This window comes from Equus przewalskii, chromosome 8 (assembly GCF_037783145.1).
Source record: "Equus przewalskii isolate Varuska chromosome 8, EquPr2, whole genome shotgun sequence".
Lineage (NCBI taxonomy): Eukaryota > Metazoa > Chordata > Mammalia > Perissodactyla > Equidae > Equus > Equus przewalskii.
This window is the reverse complement of record NC_091838.1, coordinates 71,545,550-71,568,448: the sequence shown is the minus strand read 5'-3', so window position 1 is coordinate 71,568,448 and position 22,899 is coordinate 71,545,550. Positions and strand designations below refer to the sequence as shown.

The 22,899-nt window shown below is 38.9% G+C and overlaps 1 long non-coding RNA gene across 2 annotated transcripts in view; it reads right to left on the bottom strand.

The window, feature by feature from the left end:
* LOC139085137 (uncharacterized) overlaps positions 1-9,869 on the bottom strand; it is a 118,433-nt gene extending 108,564 nt beyond the window's left edge. For both annotated transcript variants that reach the window (XR_011543212.1, XR_011543211.1), the window contains exon 1: positions 9,503-9,869. This is a non-coding gene — a long non-coding RNA (uncharacterized lncRNA). The remainder of the gene's footprint in view (positions 1-9,502) is intronic.
* Positions 9,870-22,899: the final 13,030 nt, after the last annotated feature.

The following is a 22,899-nucleotide window of genomic DNA, read 5'->3' as shown; positions in this document are numbered from 1 at the left end:
ATGCATAAACATGAAAATAAATAGTGGTAAGCAGATAAATAAGGAGATGTAGAATTCATAGACTCTTACACCTTCAATAAACTCTAAATATTAACGTCATGTGAGGAAACTGAGCCTCAGAAAGACTAAATAACAGAGCCAGAGAAACTGGCCAGAAGTGAATCAGAACTCAGGTCACCTAATAAATAATTTAATGGCACTTATCCACATCATACTGATAATAGATTTTAGATAAATGGGTGAATACTAAAATAATTTTATCCTTCTGTAGCAAACCAAGATAATGGCAAAAGAAAAGCTAAATGAAGAAAATGGCAGTTCCATCAATATTCTACAAAAAAGCCAATTTCAAGATTTAAAAAGAAAATGGCTTTGCATCAAAAAACAGACGAAGAGATCGTCAAGTATTACACATACGTTGTCCCATTTAATCTTCACAGTCAGCCTAACATGTAGGTTTTATTTTGTTTACAAATGAGAAAGTTGAGACTCAAAGAAGCTAAATGACATGTCCAGCATCATCCACTTCTAAAAGTTGAGGGAGGGAGTAAAACCTAAGTCTTTATAACTCCCGTGGCCAATTCTAACCACCTTCCATTGAATCTGAGATGCTGCAAGCCAGCTCTTGCTTCTCTGATGTGAAGACCCTCCCTGATGCCTTCTCTTTGCCTTTTTGGAATTGTTTTTGAACCGCTTTCCAGGTGGTAATTGGGTGAGTTACTGAAACAGTTTCTTGTTTCATACTTTGTAGATAATGAATAATTTTCTCCTAATAATTCCAAGTGCAGTGTTTGAAAGAGCTCAAAGCCATGTGTGGATGTTTTCTGAAATCTCTTAATTGTTAATCATGTTCCCGTGAATGACTACAAAAAGAAAACATGCTGGGTCAGATCAGTGGTCTTTTCTGCCCAGTGTATGATACTAATAATGCTGACACGAAATGATCATTTGTCATTTGTGCTCCATAATGTCAACTTCAAAGGGTTCAGCAACTGCCCAAGCAGGTCAAGCCTGTCCTAATTACAAATTGTAACGAAACCATTCATCAGTTTAGCACAATCCTTTTAGAATGTATTGGTATAGATTTATTCAGGTTTTATTCACTTATGCACCTGTTAACTCAAAAACATTTATTGAGCGCCTTTTGTGTGCCAAGCAATTTCCAAGACATAGTAGATCCAGAGATGAATAGGACCGATAGCCCCTCAAAAGCTCAGGTAAACAGATGACTGCTATGTAATTATAGATGGGTTATGATAGAGAATAGCAGATAGGACTACAGAATTACAGTATGGGGGTTGTATTTCCCTGTCACAGGTGGGTTTCTTCAGGTAACATGGTCTGTTTATCCCAGGCGCCAGAAAAAACAGGCAGAAAGCAAATATGCACTGAATCCACCTGTTGGAGCCAAGCCCAGCAGATCCACAGCCTAAAGCAAAGCCACTCTGCCAAGCCCAACCTAGATCAGACAAATGGTAGGAAGATCCCATGACCGACTATGAAACAAATGCTTGGTGTTCATAAGCCTTTTGTTTGGATTGGTTTTCTTTTATGTAGCATTATTGCAACATTAGCCAAGTAATACCAGATATACAGCTCTAGCACATGAAAGATGCTCAGTAAATGGTAGATCCAACTATTCTTACCCTCCTTCCAGCATTAAGAATCCATTGAAAGTGGAATGTACCTTTAAGTAAATCTGTGTCTACATTATATTTAAACAAAATATTCTATTGTCCCATCATCAGAGAGTATCTACCTCTCCATTACAGGAAGAGAAACTGAGACATAGAGATTCACCATTGTACCTAAAATCCATTTATGTATATAAGACATACAGGATCAAGTGTCATCTATAAAAACTGCTGTCTAACATGCAGCTCAATAAACATTTTAGCTTTCCTTCAAAGGAGAATCAGTAGTGGGAAAATGGAAAGGGCTGGCTGGGTTCCTGCATAGACCCAAGTGGCTTTTCCTTAGAGATAGGCCTTAATGTCAGGCTTGAGAATCTAGGTGAAAAGGGGCACCAAATGATTCTCAGGAGAACCTTCACAGCTCCTAGTGGGCGGGTAACCAACCTAGTTTCTCTGTTGATGGAAGTTGTTCTGAGCCTCCAGAAAAGGGAGAAAGAAAATTCTCACAGCCTTCTCTAGGAGACAAAAAGGGCCTGGTATGACTGTTGAACTTGTCTTTACTTTTAAAAATGGGAGAAACTCAAACTTATTGCAAGCAAACTCTCCCTAAGTTGAACTTTGAGGTCTCATTTACAGAGTCCACATTGAGATGGCCTGGTATTTGAGCATCTTGGTCTTTACCCATGTTGTCACGTTATGGGCTAAAAAAGGACACAAGGGGACATTTGCACTTTTCTTTCATGCTACAAGTATGCGCCTACCACTTATTTCATGGCAGCAAAAGACTTAAAAGGTAGTCCAGGGTTTGAGGAAGAGAAATTAACATCCACTGATGGCCACCTGTGGCATTTCTTTTCTATACTTTACTTTTAATCTTCACAACAACCCACTAGGGTAAATACAGTCTTTTATATTTCAAAAGATGAGAAAACTCTGTCTCAGAATGGTACATTATGTCAAGTTTCCTGAAAACAGACTCTGCAGCAGAGATTTGCCTGTGGGAGGTCTATTGGGAAGTACAGGTGGAAACAATACCTGGAAGGATGAGATGGAGCAGGATTGGACAAAGGAGCTGATGCAGTTGCAACACAGGCCTCAACTGATTTTACAAGAAGCTCTGAAATTGCCCAAGATTGAAACATGGGGCTGAGATATATCCAAATAACTACAGAAATAGAATTCTTTTATAAATTTCTTATTATAAATAATCAGGTAGGAAGAATGAATCCACTGATTTACTTCATTTGCTCATTCTCGTATTCATTAATTGATTCATTCATTCACAAACACTTAGAAGGCACCTACTATGTGCCAGAAACTACTCTAAGTGCTGAATAATCTCTAAATGTTGGTTGTATACTTTTTGCCCTTTGAGGACCTTGAAGTCCAGCCTTGTGAAAAGCTAACTAAATGAGGCCTTTAAACAAAATAATACCAAAAACTTATATCAAATTAAAACAAAAAAAGATGTAATCTGCAAACAACTTTTCTCTCAAGGCTACAGAGAATCCCAGAGGGACAGGAAGACACTGGTAGGGAGGATCCAAGGATTCCCTTCCCCCTTGAAAACCACTCTTTGCGGTTAGGACCTAATTAAAGAGTATACTTTTATGTCTCATCTCCTCTGTTTGATGGATTTGGCTCTGCACAGAGGCCAGAGTCTGGCTTGGATTGCTTCTGAATTTACCCTTGCGTCAACTGCAATCTCTAGACTCTTCTCTCTGCCACAAGAAAAAAAAAAAGTGTTCTTGCTATGAATAATAACCCCTTAAATGAACTGACTCTAAAGAAAGTAGATTGGAAAATAAAGAGTGAACTAAATAAAAATGTCATAATGGGTAAGAAGTCCTGCCAGCATTTTTCCACAGGGACCCTTATCTCACTATCCATCAATATTTTGGGCTTAAAGTAGACAATGTAATTAGCATGACACCATTTGCTGAGACCTCCATGGACAAGAAAAAGCACAGTTCTGGTTTTAGAGCCTCCTCTGTGTCAGCAGAGCAATATGAAGAGCTAGAAATACTTCATAAAGACAAGGTGAGGTTTCCTTTCAAAGTCAACCAACAGATTTGAAACAGATATAACGTACAAACAGCATGTTGACCTCTGAATTTATTGTTATATTCCAGGAAGAAATTTGCACTACTCTACTACCACATATACTGTATTGCCATGTAAAACAAGAGTAAGAAGAATAAGAACACCTCAGCGTTAAGAGAAAAAGGGAGTTGACATTTAAAGAGCATCACACTGAGGTTGAATTATGCTAATCTAATTTCTTAGAAGCACCCAAATCAACAAGCTTCATTACTAAAACTGAGTAAAAGAAAAGCCCTCAGGAAACTACGAGTAGCTCATTCATGAACTCATTCATTCATTTGTCCATTCAACAACATGTATCAAGCACCCACTATGTGCCAGTCACTATTCTAAGGACTGAAGATAAATAAAAGAAAAAAACCTTGTTTTCTTGGAACTCACATTCAAGTTGGAAAAAAAGATAAATATCAAGCATAAAAATAAATAATGCAAAAATAATATTGAAGACTGATAAGGCCTATGAAAAAGTTAAAGCATGGCCATGGTATAGACAATAATGATGGGGTCAAGGATTCTGGGTAGAGTGGTAGATATCAGCTTCTCAGAAGAGGTGTTGTTTGAGGAACAATCTGAAGAAAGAAAAGGAGCCTTCTTGGGGAATCTATGGAGAGAAGGGTGCTTCAAGAAGAGGGAACGGTCAGGGCAAAGGCCCTGAGGTGGAAACAATTTCAGCCTAAATGAGGATATTCTGGCAAGCCAGTTCATGGTCTATTCATGAAGCTGTGTGCTCTGGAGCATGGTCTCCCACAGGCAAGGCTGCTTTTTCTGAAGTTGTGCAAAGACACTAGATGCAGCCCTAGGAGGTTCAAGAGTTTAGTGAACAAGAGAGAGAATGATAAAAGATGTAGTTGGCAAAGCCAAACCATGATGTCATTGGAAAAGCACTGAACCTAGAGACAGATGTCCTGGTTTCTGATTTGGATGCTGCTGCTCATGACGGAGTGATTCGGGGCCAGTCCCTGCTCCACTCAGAGCCTCAAGATCTTCTCTACAAAACAATGAAGCTGAACTTGATGCTCCATAAGGCCCCTTCCTCCCACACTCTTCATGAAACTGTGAACTTACTGTTTAACGTGCAATTTAAATTGGATGCCTTAGAACTTCAAACCTTGGAGATGCCTGCGGCTAATCTCATCTTGTGATGTGGGCTTTGTTTGTTTAGGCTAAAATAATTAAATCAATTATCATTTACACAATAGCCGGCAAGCAATTTTTTAGTGAGATGAGTAAGGGAATTTGCAGACCAAACATGATGAAGAAAGAAGATAGAGAGTGGGTGTGGGTCTTTTGCCATGGGTGAAGAACACCAGGCCTCATTCGCACCAGGTGGTGGTTGACTACATGAGTTTTCTAGATTTTAAATATTGAGCTTATTGTTCTTAGGAATCAATCACAGATTGTCAAGAATTTTTAAGTAAGGCGAATAATTGGAGAAGATGCAATGCAACCATCCACTGAACGATTAACATGTCTATATTTTCAGAGTACTAGGGAAATATATTTGCATTTAATTTAACTATCCAGGTTAGATGGAAGGTAACCTCTCCATTCTACAAATTAGCAAGCAGAAACCCAAGGTAGCTAAGGAAATTGCTTAAAATTATTGATTTTCAGGAAAGTCAGGGCTAGAATCCAGGTTTCTTGATTCCAAATTCTTTACTTTGAGAGGTACATAATTGAATGATATTACAAATATATTTAATTTAATATTCAGGACTGATTTCACAGAGCCCTGATTTCTCTTGTGCCATCCAGGCCTCTGTTAAGACAAATGGTCCTTTTGCGTTAATTAGCAAAAATAAATAAGTAAAGCAGCCTCATGCCAGGGTACATGGCTTTGTCAGTAGATCTCAGGCTGGATTAAAGCCCCTCTTCGCTTCATCCTGACAGCCCTAGTTGCGCAGTGTACAAAATGCACAGCTGTATGTGGCAGCCCTGATACTGACCCACCCACTACCTTTTGGCTATTTGAAGACATGGTGGCTTTCACCTTTTACTGACAAAATAGCAAGAAGAGAAAATATAATAAATATTATTTATATTTGCTTTGTGTTTTCCAATGTACTGAACTATTTCATTATATTTTAGTTGATATAAGGAGCAGTCTTGAGAGACAGTGAAGACAAAAAAAAAAGGATTGGTGCTCCTATTTGATTGTTTAGCAAGTGAACATTCATGAGGATGAAGTGATGTCTCCATGTTTACCCTGTCAGGAATTGGGGAAAATTAATTTTGATCCCAGAAATTCTGATGCCAAATACAACTGTTTCCCCATCTTATTTCAGTAGAGAAACTTAAGCCTGATATTTTTGTTTTCTAAATGTTTAAAGTTCCTGGAGAAGAGTTAAAAGTATGAGGTTTGGGGAAAAGAGCTAAAATATGACCTGCAAACGAGTTTTGCTGTGACCTATGGATGTCATTTTTCTGAGGAGTCTTTGCGTTCTCTTAGGTGGAACCAGTTAGCTGTTCTCACGCACTGAGTAATGCTACATGCGGGAAAGTAGATTAAAACCAGCTGCACACTCATTCTTGTCTGTCTGGGGCTTAGACCTGCCCAAGCGCAGAGAAAATGACCATGTTACTTGTGAAACACGTACATGTAATTGAAAAACAAAAACAATTACGTTAATTAAAAGAATTGCTCAGATTTTGGAACACAATGAAAGAGATTTAAAAGTTATAGTAATTTCACCAAAATAAACTGTTATATTTAAGAAACCAAACTCCCCCACACTCTATATTATGTTTACAATGCCACATAAACAGTGGCTAATAACCATTTTCACTTTTGAGCACTTTGTGTTGTCATTCTGGGAAGGACCAGAGACATGCAGTTGAGCTCCTGAGCAGAGGGCAAGATCCTCAGGACAATGCATCTTAGCACTAAAAGTGTGGGCAAATATTCTGGTTAAACAGAGAATTGCCATGTGAAGATTCAACTTGTGACAGAAGTAGCTTATGTCAGCATAAAATCTTGTCTAATTTTTGTTCAGTTATATTTAGAAGTGTTTACATTCAAGAATATCTAAACAAGCTTGTGGCCAACGTGAAAGTCTTGTTAAATTATGTTGGCCTAACTGGGACGGCTCCAATTCTTCCATTTACCATTGCTCAGGACACCTGTCCAGGCTCAGAGTCTTAAGCCTTGCCTGGTCCTTGTTGCAGATCCCTCAATGTGCATTTACTTCCTCCTTCAGGACTGTTCCCTGGGAACAGAACTTTTGGAACTCCCCTCCCCATGCTTCCTGGCCCTACCTTCACTCCAATGTTTGGATTCTGGCTTCTCCTCAGTTTTGCACCTCGTGACCAGAGGCCAACCTTGTCCTGGCATGCTTAACTCTGCCTCCTGATTACCCTTCCCAGGCAAGGGCTGTGGGATCCCACTGGCCATGAAGGGAAATTTGAATGAAGACACTATGGCCATTTTGAGAAAGTCGTTGAGAATCTTTGAAAAAAGAAAATGAGTTAGAAAAGCTATTGGCTTCTTCTGGGGTCAAACCCAGATATTAAAAGATAAAACATTTAAAATTTTAAAACTGTAAGAAACACCTAGTGGAACTTCTATTAGCTAGCATCATTTTGGAAGATGTTTTCTCTCTGTTCTATGAAAGCATTGAAAATTACTCTTTGTATGACTAAAACATGAGTTTTGCTATCAGTGTGAAGACACAAATGTGTAACTGTATTATCTCTTCGGCCTTTGGTGGAGGAAAAGCGACGACATCTCTTCAGGAAGAAACAGTTGGCCTTCCTTGCTCTTATATAAGCTTTAGGGAGAACTGAAACTTCATGATGTCTCCAAATGAACTGAGTTGACATGTTTTAATAAGATTGTAGTAACACCTTAGCTGTTAGTGATGATATTTAAGAATGATGAAAAATGCATCAAAGTATATGAGAGGTGGTTTTCTTTAAAATTGAATTTGAAGCCTATTTGCTTCATGTTGGTTATGTTGATAAAGTTCTCTGCTGTAAAGGAAAGTTCTAAAGAGGGCACACTCTTCTTCTCTACAGTAAGTATCACGATTGTGGTTAAGGTCTGGTGTGTCAGAATGTGTACTCAAGCCACGCACTGCAGTCTGTTGGCCTCTTACTTTTATGGCAAGCAATTCTGTTGAGCAATATTTAAAATTTTTTGATAATTGATCTGCCAATATAAATACATAAGTTACAGGCCACTAGCTTTTACTGGTTGGTTCATCATCTTAATGAGAGTCCATCAACCAAAATGAGCCATTCGACTGCAAAACAGCTACATTCCCAGGATCGAACCTCATCATTTGGGAAGGAGCCAGCCATAGCATGTGCACAAAGAATGAGGTTCCTTATTGGTTCCATTGTTGGTGTGACTCTATTTCTGAAGAGAATAAAGAAGACCAGAACAATTTTATAAAGCAAATGTGTGGAGTATGCCTGTATATTTAACCTCAGCATAATGGCTGAGGGAACAAGTCTGGAATCAGACTACCCAGGTTCAAATCCTTGTCTTGCCACTTCTGATCTGTGTGATGCCAGGCAATGTGTGTTGCAAGCTTCTATTTTCCCATCCGTAAAATGAGAGCTAGAACTTGTCATAGGCTTTTTACAGAGATTAAAGAAGATTTTATATGTAAAATTCCTGGCGTAGTTTCTGTCATTCAATAGTGTTAGCTATCGTAATTTTCTTTAACTTAGAAGAATGAAGACCACGTGCTGAAGTAACTCAAGAAAATTGACAAGAATGCTATCCTACTGAATAACACCCAAACCTCTGATTTATAAAACACATATCGGAGATAACTAAGAAGAGAAGGAAAAGATTTTACAATCAGAAGACCTGAATTTGAATTTCTCCCTGTGTAATCTTGAGCAGGTTGTTTATCTTCTCTTTGTCTCTATAAAATGGTAATGACGATGCCTACCACATACTGTTGTAACAGAGACTAATGAGAGCATGTATGTAAATTAACTAACACAGTGCCTGTAAGGGAAAAAGAAGGTGCTAAATAAATATTAGTCCCCTCACCCTGTTTTCCCTTCTTCAGACTGATGTTTATAATTTGTCTAAATTGGAGACTTGAGCAACGGCATTTCTCAGTGAAGTTTTTAGGTCAAGACTGTTTGACCCTCAAACCAGTTCATGAGCCCCTATTTTAAGTGCCTAGATTTGTGTATAGATTGGACAGATTGTCATCACAAAGTAACTTCAAACTGCACCAGCAGAGGAAACCCTCTTTCAGACTTGATTGAGCTTTATGTTCAGGTGCATTTCATGTATTTAACATGGCTTTTGATGATTGGAATGACATCGAATCTCACAGTTCACATTCATGGCCTTGAAATAAAGTGTCTGAGATAGTTTGTGATTCTGAGTCATCTCCTCCAGACTCCAGACCTGTCTGGAGAAAATATCGCCCCCTTTTTATTGGAAATGCCTGAAGGCGTAAGCTGTTACTGACTAAGTTTCTCACCCTTTGAATCCAGCCTCTCCTCCTTTTGATTTAGACTGTTTTCAGGAAGCTAACTGACAATTTTTAGTCAAATTAAGTGGACCAACCAGAGATTTTATTTTACCCACTGTTTGCTAGATTTTAATAAAGTATGTTGGTGACTAATGTGTTCCAGTTTCAGGCTGGGACAAGATAAACCTTCCCAGAAAGCTAGTTTACTTTTTTTCAAAGATAGAATTGTTCTGTGCAGTTGAAAGATCAGTTAGGGGTTTCCACTTTGGTCGGAAGTCTGGTAATGTTTGCTAATTTTCAAATACAGGGTTGACTTGGACTTACCTGGTGTAAGGAGATTCTGTTTAGAAGTCACTGGAAAAATCAATTCCTTGCTGGTTAAAAAATAATTCATTCACTTATTTTAAAAGTGAAAGAGAGCCGGAAGTCAAACTTCCTTTTAAACTTGAACATATCAGGCCACAAGAACTTCATTAGCAAAATGTCATTGTACAAGTTATTAAATGTGCAGCTGGGAAAGCACAGCCACACACCATGGAGCCATTAAGAGCCCACAGAGTAGAGATCCTGCTGAGTTTATTTCATGCACTTCTGCTTATCCAAAAGTGTCACTAGGACCCTTCACCTAACATCATGAATTGGAAACACCTTATGTAGTGAGATACAGAGCCCATCTAAGAACATAGGTTCCAAGAGTCACAAAGGGACTTATTATGCTCCATTTTGTGATTCTTTGCTAGAACTTTATAGGAATCAAAATTCTGGGAAACAGTGAACTCTTGTCCTTCTGAGGACAAATGATCATGAGGCTCTTCATTTCTTAAACACGTGTCTGAAGGAGAAGAATCTTTATGAGCTCTTTCACTCCCAATCAGCTAGGAAGGGACCAAGAGAAAGGAAATTGCAGAAAAAGTAGTTTCCAAATATGAAATCATGATAAAATCCATTGAATCAAAGAAAATTTCCTGAATCTTAGATGTCCTGCACTTTCACATGCCACCTTTTGGGCTGGTTAATGTGGATTTGCATATCTCATGGGAACTGGAAGTCATGCGGGGAGGGACAATCCTTCCATCCGTTAACCGTTGTTAACAGCAAACGAACAATGTGAAACGAAGAAGGTGAAGTATGACTAATTCCCTCACTCTAGGTTACTGTACTCGCTTTCTGAAGATGTCACTGCAGCTGCACTTGATTCTCCTGTGTGAACGTGGCTAGAATTCTCGATATGCAACTGCAGTTCCTTCCACACCAAAGGCATGTTAAGTCTGTCTTCTGTGTAATATCTGCATGAGCAATGGGCAATTCTTGGTTCATGATGACTGTTGGTTTTCAACCCCACTGGCTGTCAACACTCTGCAGCTGTCAGTTCACATTCTCAGCCTCTTCCCTTCCATCAATCACCTTGACACTCAGAGTACGCAATTTAAGAGCACATACCCCTTTATACTAGGGAATGTGGCCACCATCTCTGTGAGCTGACTGCCAACTCCAGGGTTTTTGTCTTTGATCATATTTTCAAGTTTTGGTAAATATAGACACACATATACACACAGCCATATATAAATACACTCCAAGATATATATCTTAATGTACATTAATATAACACATGTTAATCTATGTTAATACCTAATTATGTGACTTAATTTATCCATTATCCTGAGTGAATTGGAATCTTGATATAGTACAGTAGAATTGTCCTGGCCATACCATACCACTAGACATTTAACTTTCGGCAAGAAATTTAACTTCTCCAGGAGGCCAATTCTTCATTTGTAAAATGGGGCTGAAAATACACTTCACTGTGTGATTGTGAGTTTTAATTTTGCATTTAGAAACAACAAAAGACCCTGAATAGACAAAGGAATCCTGAGGGAAAAGAACAAAGCTGGAGGTATCCTACTCCCTGATTTCAAAATATCCCGCAAAGCTATAGTAACCAAAACAGCATGGTACTGGCACAAAAACAGACACACAGATCAATGGAACAGAATCAAGAGCCCAGAAATAAACCCACACATTTACGGACAGGTAATATTTGACAAGGAAGCCAAGAGCATACAATGGAGAAAGGAAAGTCTTTTCAATAATGGTGTTGGGAAAACTGGACAGCCAAACGCAAAAGAATGAAAGTAGATCATTATCTTACACCATGCACAAAACTCAACTCATAATGGCTTGAAGACTTGAATGTAAGACCCGAAACCATGAAACTTCTAGAAGAAACCATAGGCAGTATGCTCTTTAACATTGATCTTAGCAGCAGGTTTTCAAATACCATGTCTGACGGGGCAAGAGAAACAAAAGAAAAAATGAACAAATGGGACTACATCAAACTAAAAAACACAGCAAAGGAAACCATCAACAAAATGAAAAGACAACCTAACAACTGGGAGAAGATATTTGCAAACCATATATCAGATAAGGGGTTAATATCCAAAATATACAAAGAACTCATACATCTCAACAACAAAAAAGCCAGCAACCCAATTAAAAAATGCACAAAATATCTGAACAGAGATTTCTCAAAAGAAGATATGCAGATGGCCAACAGGCACATGAAAAAATGTTCAACATCATCAGCTATCAGGGAAATGCAAATCAAAACTACAACGAGGTATCACTGTTCTCCAGTCAGAATGGCTATAACTAACAAGACAGGAAACAACAAGTGTTGGAGAGGATGTGGAGAGAAGCGAACCCTCGTACCCTGCTGGTGGGAGTGCAAACTGGTGCAGCCACTATGGAAAGCAGTATGGAGTATCCTCAGAAAATTAAGAATAGATCTACCATATGATCCAGCTATTCCACTGCTGAGTATTTATCCAAAGAACTTGAAAACACAAATGCGTAAAGATACATGCACACCTATGTTCATTGCAGCATTATTCACAATAGCCAAGACTTGGAAGCAACCTAGGTGCCCATCAAGGGATGAATGGATAAAGAAGATGTGGCATACATACATAATGGAATACTACTCAGCCATAAGAATTGATGAAACCCAGCCATTTGTGACAACATGGATGGACCTTGAGGGTATTATGCTGAGTGAAATAAGTCAGAGGGAGAAAGTCAAATACCTATAATCTCACTCATAAGTAGAAGATAAAAACAATGACAAACAAACACATAGCAACAGAGACTGGATTGGTGGTTACTATAGGGGAAGTGGGGAGAGGAGAGGGGAAAAGGGGTGATTAGGCTCACATGTGAGGTGATGGACTATAATTAGTTTTCGGATGGTGAACATGACATAATCTACAAAGAATTCAAAATATATTACGATGTACATCTGAAAGCTATATAACGTTGTAATCCAATGTTACTCAATAAAAAAAATTTTGCATTTAAAAAAATTCTGCAAATATTGATAAGTAATACAGTTTCGCTATCTTATTCATTGCTTTAGCAAAAACATATTATGAATCTGCTCTGTGAGAATACTAGGCAAGGTCTAGGGGCCCAAAAGTAAAAATAGGTCTTGTCTACTGACAAGGACCTCATATCTATGATAGAAGCACTTAAGGCAACAATGCTTACTTGAACTTTTAGTAGCTTATATTCACATCCTCCTTCTTGAAACCCATTTCTTTTGTATTCCAAGAAACTTCAGGTCAGGTATTCCTTCTCTCTTTCCCTTTCTTCCTTCTCAATTGTTTTGGCCAACTTAGTCCTTTTAAGCAATGTTTAAGTGTTGGAGTTCCCAAGGCATTGATCTCAAGCCAATTCTTGATCTATACTCTCTCTTACACAAACTTATCTATTGTCTTTAAATTTTTTCTCTATGTCAAGGCCTCAAAAATTTGTATCTCTAGCCAGAAGTGTGATTTCTTACATTCAAGACTATTAGTACAACTAACAGGCTTTCAAACTGAACACGTCCATATTGGAAATCTTGACCTGCATTTGTAAATCTGTTACTACTCTTGTTTTTCTTATCTTACTAAATGTTACCTCCATTCACCCAGCTGAACAGGACAAGACTCTAGGCATCATTAGTTATACCTTCCCTAACACACCCTTTCAAATTCTATCATGAATCTCCCCTTCTCTACTGCCACCATCCCAGTGAAAGCGACTGGCATCACTCACTTGCCCCTTGAAAATGACCTTTTAACCGATCTCCCAGAGTCATCTTTCTCAAGCAAAAATGTACTTTCTTGCTTTTAACCCTTCAATAGCCTTCTATTGCATTTGACAAAACCGAAAAAAAGAAAAAATCCTTAACATGGTGTACCAGGCTGGGATGATCTGGCTTTTCTCTCACTTACCAGTCACTCCTTGCTGCCATCCAATTACTTTAACCTTCTTTTGGGTCCTCAGACACACAGACACTCTTCTGCTTCAGGATCTAGCATTTGTCCCAATCTGTCTTGAAGCTGTGCCCCATCTATCTATCTTCACTTAGTAAGACCTACTCGCACTTCCCCATTTAGCTTAATACCACTTCTTCAGAAGAGACTGCCCTGACTCATCCATCTAACATAATTATTCTTTCTCCTGGGTGCCTGTAGTTTTCCATCATGGCATTTATAATGATTTTTATATTTCTATTTATTTGCTAACGTTTATCTCCCCCCCCCCCCTTGAAAATAAACCCTATGAGGAGGAGACTGGATTTTTTACATTTCTGAATATCCAGCCCCTAGAACAGTGCCTGGCAAATAGCAGATATTTAGAACATATTAATTAAAGAATGATATGTATTTTTTACCATCACCCTGATAAGTGAAGCCTGACACTTTACACCACAGTTTCTTCTAAAAATATTTTGGATGATAATTTTTATTAACCGTTCACCTGGATTCTTACACTGAAGTAATAAAACATACATCATTTTTTTCTTGATGACCTAGGTAACCAAAGAACAAAGGATAAAAAACTTAACTTAGAGAAAACTTACATTTAAAGTCAAAAGCCAACTGCACTAGTATAACTTACAGAAACTTTATAACAGTTAATGAGAAGATAACTCAGGGGTTTTAGTTTGACTATAAATTCAAAATGAGTCAACAGTAGAATATGGCTGACAGAACATTAATATTGACACAAGCTATATTAGTATAACTATAGGTGCTAAAACAAGACAGGTGAAAGTTCAACTCTGCTCTGGACCTGAAATACCTATTTATTTCAGGACACCAGCATTGAAGAGACCACATACACAAGCTACAGGGTGTCAGAGGAAAGAGCTAAATGCAGAGAGGCCATCTTATTGTCCTGGTGGGGTTTCCCAACCCTCTGATGTTGGTGTTCTTTAAGACTCTAAGTCTAGCCGACGTCCATTGTCATTGGATACTTACAGTCTCTTAGGCAAATTTCTACACGCTCGTTGTTCCAATGACTTACTATCAGCCGCTGATTTCTTGGTTTAAAATTGCTCTCCCAGATCTTTCCCTTAGCTTCAGCTGTCCCAGTGTCTGCTGGATATCTCTCTCTGGTTATCTTGTAGGTATCTCAAACTTAGGGCAGCACCCCTCCCTGATGCAGTGTTCCATTCATAGACACACCTTCCACTGCCCCCAAACAAAGAAAAGAAGTATATTGGCTTCATCTTCCTCAGTTCTCAAGCCTGCTGAAGTGATGTTATACCTTACCGGCACACATCAATATGCAAATGGTCCACCGTGGTCTAGGGATATTCCAGAAACCATTTTTGCTTTGTGTGAAGGATTGGATAACTTAGTCAGGTCCGTCTGCTAAAACAAATTGCCATAGAGTGGGCTGTCCAAACAACAGACATTTATTTCTCAAGGTTCTGGAGGCTGAGAAATCCAAGATCAGGGTGTTGCTATGGTCTGGTTCTTGGTGAGTACCCTCTTCTTGGTTTGCAGATAGCCACTAAAATGGTGTTCTGGACTCAATTACAACATGCAGGAAGGTGAGGGGTTCCCCACCAACAGGCAATTCTTTGAACACCAATTGGGTGTCTTAGAATTCAGCTCAATTCTGACACCATCTACCCAGAGGTAGCATCACATCCCCACAGATTAAGAGGTCAGTCCTAAAAGTCCCCCAACTTCAGATACCAGTCACAAGTCCGGTTATTTCCTGTGCTTCTGACTGACTGGCTGTAGACTGACACTTCCAATGATCCCCTCTTTGGGTTTCAGATGCCAGTCACAAGCCCAGGTTTGTTTCTGTACTTCTGACCAACTGGCTATAAATTGTGGTTCTCATGACCTCATCCTCAGGTTTGATTAATTTGCTAGAGTGGCTCATGGAACACAGAGAAACATTTTACTTACTAGATCATGGGTTTATTATAATAGGATATAACTCATCAACAGCCAGACGGAAGAGCTGGATATGGCAAGGTATGGGGAAAGGACACAGAGCTTCCACGCCCTGTCTAGACATGCTACCATCCCAGCACCTCCACCTGTTCACCAACCCGGAAAGTCTTTGAACTCTTTCCTTTTGGGTTTTTCATGGAGGCTTCATTACATGGCATGGCACTATTGATTAAATCATTGGCCTTGGTTATTTATTCAATCTCCAGGTCCTATCCCCTCCCCAGACGTCAAGTGAGAGTGGGGGAAGACTGAAAGTTCCAACCCTATAATCGGATGATTGGTTCTCCTGGCAACCAGTTTCCATCCTTGAGTGGTGTCGAAAAGTCACCTTATTAACATAACAAGAGAAAATTTTGTCACTCTCAACATTTTAGGAATTCCAAGGGTTGGGGGAACTCTGAGTCAGGAACCATGGATGAAGACCAAATATACATGAGAAGCATACTTTGGTCATCTGAATGAGCAAATATATATTTTTCTCATAAATCATATCACAGCTGCCTTCTTGCTGTGTTCTCACATGACTGAGAGAGCAAGCTCTGGTCTCCTTTTCTTATAAGGACACTAATCCCATCACAGAGGTCCCACTCTCTTGATATAATCTAAATTTAAACATTCAGTCCATATCGTTATGATACTATTGCTGGAACAGTGATGTTTTGGAGTTCGTGAGTCTGTTCTTCTCTATACTATATGGCCACAGTTCACTATTACTTTAAATTTTTATGTCTGATTTTATTATTTTTACACTTTTTTCACTTCCTTTGAGCGTATTTGTCTCTAATATCACTTTCTTTCCCTCACCTACCATTTGCTGAGACAGGAAAGCAGACAGTTAAGTTTCCTGAATTTTCTAGAAAATAACAAATAAGCAGAATGTAAATGAGGATCTCTGAGTTCTCCCATGAACGGATGGTACAGCTTTAAACAATTAATTTAGTCATACTCATTTTGCCTGCCTAATTACGGTTTCCAGCACATTGAGCTATTTCACATCGTGCCTTTGCTCATGCTGTCCCTTCTGCCTGTAATGCCCTCCCTAGCCTCACTAATTCTCTTTGCCTGGAGAGTTCCCACTCATCCTTTAAATCTCATCCAAGGCCATTTTCTCCAAGGATGACTTTTCTAACTGTCCAGGCTGGGCAAAGCTTTCCTAATTTATAGCTGCCCAGCCTCCTGAGTCCGCCACTGTCATGACCTGTCTTAAGCTGTATTATAATGGTTTACACAACCTGGATGACTCCAAAATACCAAGCCTTTCCCTTACCGTAGAATCAAATGTCATGAATAACTGTTCCAAGTTCTGGGGAAATTCCAGGGCTTTCCTAACATTTCCAAGGATTCTGGGAAGGTGGGGGGAGGGTATTACAATCCTTTGTCCCAGCTCACTCAGAACTTCCACTCCTTTGGATTCTCAATTCCCAATTCCCAAACATCATATGACCTTAGACATGTGCTGTCCTCACTAACTGCATTCCTTCACAAAGATGCTTAATATATTTAAGTCTTAGTCTTTTCTTCTGTAAAAGAAGAAATAATGGGACATTCCTCTTGGTTATTGTGAGGTTTAAATGAGTTATTACCCTTAAAGCTCTTAGCACAGTGCCTGGTACCCAGGAAAAGCTTAATAAATGTAGGTTGTTTTTTGTATTGTTATTAACAACATAATGAACACATAGAAGTTTTTCATATATGGTTTCTTCAACTCAACTCAGGTCACATTTTTAGTCTAGAATTGTAATTTTTCCTGTGAGTAGAGAATGTGTTTTCTCCTAAGGTGAAGCAAACTCCAGAGGCTGATTCTTTTCCTCTGGGTCCCTCTCTGCAACCACCCTCCCCATCTGTTTTCCCTTTTGCTTTCTTCCCCTTACTCCTTCCCTACCCTTCCCCCCTTCTCCTCCTCCTGCTTCTTGTAGTATTTTGTGGCTTGTCTTTCCTGCTAGAACTTGAACTGCTTGAGGGCAGGAGTCATGACTTGTTCACCTAGTATGGCCAGAGGATTTTTCACAGTACATCTTCATTAAATCGCTAATTACTGAAACACAGAAGCTGTTTTTTTTCTGACTTCCACTTTCCTAGATGTGTCCTGGATAGTGCATTGACTTGGTAAGTATCCTCTAGATAGGTATTCCTTTATACTTATTTATTTGTGTGTATGTGTGCTTGTGTTATAAATAACAACAACAGTTAGCATTATTAGGGAAACTATATGCACATTATTTCATTTCAGTATTACAGAAACTCTATGAGATATGTATTATCATTATCTGCATTTTAAAGACACAGAAACTGAGGTCGATTTGTGAGTAATTTGATTAGTTTAAAAATAATCATTAAGTGGCTCAGAGGAATTAAACCAAGATAATTCAACTCTGAAACCTGTGATTTAACTATTACACTGTACAAACAAATATACGTACTAGTTTCATCACAGAGAATAGCTACAAAAGGAAACAGGCACAGTCCATTAATGCGTCTGAGAAAAATATTGGAAAGATCTTTTAGCTCATATCCGATATAGAAAAAGTTATGAAAACAAAAAAGAAACTATAATTACAACTTATCATCTTCTCTAGGAGACTAATGTCGACGAAAATAATCCATAACCAATCAATAGATGAAAATTTGGGTGAGTTTATTCTGAGCTTAAATCTTAGGATTATAACCCGCAAGAGTCTTTCCACAAAGGAACAAAGCACTCCAAAGAAGTGGGGGTACATATGGTGGTTATATACCCTCAAAGAGGGTGTTTCACATATGATTGAAATGTCCCTCCCACCATAGTCACAAGATTGCCCTGTCGGCACAGCGCTTGATGGACACAGCAGGTAGTGGGTCTGCTATCTTCGTGGGCATAGCAGGAGGCAAGTCTATTGTCTCGAGCTGGGCGGTCACAGGTGAGCGCAGCAATCAGTTTCTAGCCTAAGGAAAGATACTTAATCCTTAAGGAGAGGCCAACATTGGAAGGGGGGAAGGAAGTTGCACCTTTATCTCAAGGGCCTTTTGCTCTTGCCATAGGGAATCTCTAAAGCAGATATACAATGCATGCTCCACGGCCAAGGTCAGGCCCTTTTGGAAAGACAACGTCAGGCCGAATTAGGTTACACCAAAATGGCTTCCTCATATATTCCAATATATCCTATTACTTGCCATTTTTATTTGACACTTCTTACTTCATCAGTTCATTTTCTGGAGCTCAGCCATATTCTAACCTCTTGCTCATTGGGTGCGATTAGCCAATGAGTCAGTTTCTAAAATCTGAATGGCAGTAAGCAAATGGTAAGGTGGGTTGGCAGTTTCTGGTAATGAACTTTGAACATTAACTAAAGTAAGAGGTCAAAGACAAGAGAAGATGAATAGAAGCAGAAAAGTGCAAAAAGTAGGCCAAGTTCTTGATTTTGATAATGTACACTAGACTGTAGACTTTAGCGTGCCAGCTGAAGGAAAAAAAAAGGTCTTGAAATCTCTTTGGTGAAGAGTCAGCAAAATGAAAGAAGAAGAGTGACAGAGATTTAGTGAATTAGACAAATAAAGAGAAGAATCGATGCAATTTCTGTCCCTGGACCTATCTTTGGAGAGTATGCATCTTTCACAAAGGGATGAATGGATCTTGAAGATCAGCTACTCCAGCAGCCCTTCCTTTTTGTTCTCCAAGAATCAAGATGGTACCCAGTGAAGGGCTTTACACTGGAACCTGAACTCTACCATGGACTGCCACTGTAGCTTGTGTAAATAATTTCTCCAAGCCTCCTCCTCTTACAAGGATTACATAGGACATATAGGAGATAGACATAAAACACCTCGGACAATGTTACTTTCCTCCTTGACCACTACAGGTGAAGAAACTAAGACCCCTGTGGAAGTGCCCTCTTGCTTCTTCCCCACAATCTAAAATCTATTTTCTTGTAGTCACAGGTCAAGTCTAAAGGAAGCCTTTCCACAAAGGGCCATTGCTTTGTTCTTCCTAGCCTTACCTTGTCTCTCCAGCTAACATCTGTCTACTTGATTTAGTTCTCAACCTGTTCCTTCCAAGGCCTCCACTCTACTGAAATGGCTCTCTTCAACTTCAAAAAAGAAGGCCACCATTCTCAAGCTGAAAGCACTTTAAGGGTTTCCCATCAAATTTATAATAAAGTCATGGCTTACATTTTAAGCATTACCTTCCCCTTACTTTCAACCCTTTAGTCACAGTGGCCTTTCCCATCCTATAGTATACAGATTCCTTCCAACCTCAGGGCCTTTGCACATGCTCTTTCTGTTGCCTGGGCTACACTCTTTCTGTCCTCACCTGGTTGATTCCTACTATCTTTCAGTTCTCAAATCTGTTTATTCTATATTCTCTTGAGCACCACACATCTCTGCTTTGCAGCATTACTCATGATCACAGCTCTATACTCACATACAGTGATTTGATTAATGGTTCTCTCATTAGACATTGTAATCCACAAGAGTGGAAATTCTTTGTGTCTCCTCATTGTGGAAGACCTATTCACTGATATTAGGACTCTCCACCTTCTAGGCACAAGGTAGGTTGCACTTCCTGCCCCTTAAAAGCTAGGCAAGGCTTTGTGACCTGTTTTGGTCAATGACAGGTAAATGGAGATGACATGTACCACTTCATGTCATATGGACAATGCACAACTCACTGTTTTCTTTCCTTTTGCCAATGATTGGCAATGCTCCAGATGGTGACTCCATTAGCCTGGGTCCTGGTGGGACCATAATATATATCAGAGTCCCAGTTAAGCCACAATGAACCTATGCAGTGAATGAGAAAAAATTTTCATTGTTTTAATCTACTGTGTTTTTAGGTTACCAGTGCTATCACCTAACCTGCCCTTACTGACATGGCAGGTTAGCTTAGCACCTGGCACATGCCCAGCATATAATTGTTGAATAAACAAAACAAATGAATAAAATCCCAACTGGGGTCAGTATGCATGCATGAAGGCAACAGAAAGACATTCCATCTGAAAATATTACTGGAAGATATCTTTCAGAACACTTCAAAATGGCTGATTCCATTCAATTTGATGCAAACTTATGGAGCATCTAAAGTACAGAGATGAATGAGTTCAGCCCTTGCAGCATCAATGGAGCCCATGAGCTAGCAGACACACTCTAGCATCTGCTGTAAGCATTGCAGCATATATCAGGTGGAGACGTAGCCACAAGTGGAGTATTCATACCTATCAGGGTGGTGCGGATGCAGATTCTGGGAAAGAGGTCAAGGAAACAAGACATCAGTGAGCTGGGTTTTGCAGAATTATGAGAGTTTGCCAGGTAAATGCCTGGAGGTCAGAGAGGGGCAAGGGGTTGAAAGGGCAGCATTTGACAATAAATTTTGATTTAGTTTCCTGGGAAACAAGCAAAAGTAAAAACTAATGAGTTTGAAACTTGTGACAAAAGAGCTTTGGCAATGAGTGTTCATACCTGACTTGCCCAATATGGTGGCCACAAGCCACTTGTGGGCATTGAACACTTGCAATGTGATTAGTGCAACTGATGAACTAAAATTTTATTTAATTTTAATTTAAATTTTAATAATAAGACAATGTATGGGGCTGGCCTGGTGGCATAGGGGTCAAGTTCACATGCTCCACTTCAGCGGCCTGGGGTTTGAGGGTTTGGATCCTGGGCGTGGACCTACACTACTCATCAAACCACGCTATGGCAGCATCCCACATACACAATAGTGGAAGATTGACACAGATGTTAGCTTGGGGACAATCTTCCTCAAGCAAAGAGAGGGAGATTGGCAACAGATGTTAGCTCAGGGCTAATCTTCCTCACCAAAAAAAAAATAAAATAAAAATAAAAACTAAGACAGTGTAAAATCTTTTTGCCAGTAAATAGAACTTTATTCTTTTGGTGGAACTATACTTCACTTTAAAATTTAGTATCTGAATTGAACTATGCTATAAGAGTTAAATGTGTGCCACATTTCAAAGATTTAATATAAAATATGTAAAATATTTCATTAATAATTGTTTATATTTATTATACATTGAAATGATAATGTTTACATATATGTGTTAAATAAAGTCTATTATTAAAATTAATTTCACCTGTTTTGTTTTTACTTTTTTAAGAATACCTATTAAAAAATTCCATAAGTGGTTCACGTTATATTTCTATTGACAATGCTAGTCTAAACCATGAGAATCACCTGGAGGGCTTGTTAGGGAAATGGAAACAGGACCTTGTACAGATATCTGCACTCCCAGGTTCATTGCAGCATTATTCACAATAGCCAGCTATGAAAACAACCTAAGTGTCCATCAATGGATGAATGGGTAAAGAAAACGTGATATGTATATACACAACACAATATTATTCAACCGTGAGGAAAAAGGAAATTCTGTCATTTGCAACATCATGGATGGACCCCAAGGGCATTACGCTAAGTGAGATAAGTCAGACTGCGTGGTATCACTTATATGTGGAATTTAAAAACAAGGAGAACTCAGAGAAACAGAGAATAGAAGAGGGGTCAAGGGAAATAGGGAGAGATTGGAAACCGGTGCCGACCTTCAGCTATAAAATGAATAAGGTCTTCTAACTTGCTTCCAATACTCCTTTTCCTTTCATTTTTTACCTTCACCTTCCTATACAAGGTATATATTTCTCCTTAATATGGCTCATTAAAGGAAATGTACCATACAAATGTTTTTGGTCTAAAAGAGAGGTAATAAATTTGCAAGACTGCATTTTATGAGTTGTCAGAAGCCTGCCAGGGGAATCTCTGAAATGAAATTTAAAATCTTAGACTATGGATTTGCCTGTATTTAATAACCATGGTGAGATCCAGAGAGATTTCTTCCAAAAGATTCAGAGACCCCAAGTGACAGTAGTGAATGTCCTCTGGGGAAAGGGAAAATGTTGAAAATTTATGGGGTTTCTTGCCTAACTGCTTTAAACACTTGACTGGTAAAAGTCAAAGACTTTCCTAGTAATCCTATATCCTCCTATTTAACTGTTAAACTTTACCCTGGAACTATTGTTTTTCTTTGCTAAAAAACCAGAGGAAGGCAGATTTACAAAGAAAGAAATTGGAAGAATTTCGCTATTCCCTAATCTGTCCCAATGAGTCGGCCAGGGATTTTCATTGTTCCCTACTCCCTCTTTTGTTTGTTTTTATCAAACCTCTGTTCTCATTGAGAATCCAAATGTATCTGCTTGTCTTTTTTTTGGAAACATTCAAGGGATTCTTTTGAAATTGAATTCTATTTGGGTGGGTCTATATCTTCTCACTTCTGGGTGAATTGTAACGTCGCCAAGGACAGGAACACATCTATACTCTGCATTTTGATAGCTACAGCACATGGCTTCATTGATAGCAAGCTTCCAATAGATATTAATTGAATGGGTGGATATATAAGAGGATGAGTGGGATGGATGGATGATAACACATATACATTT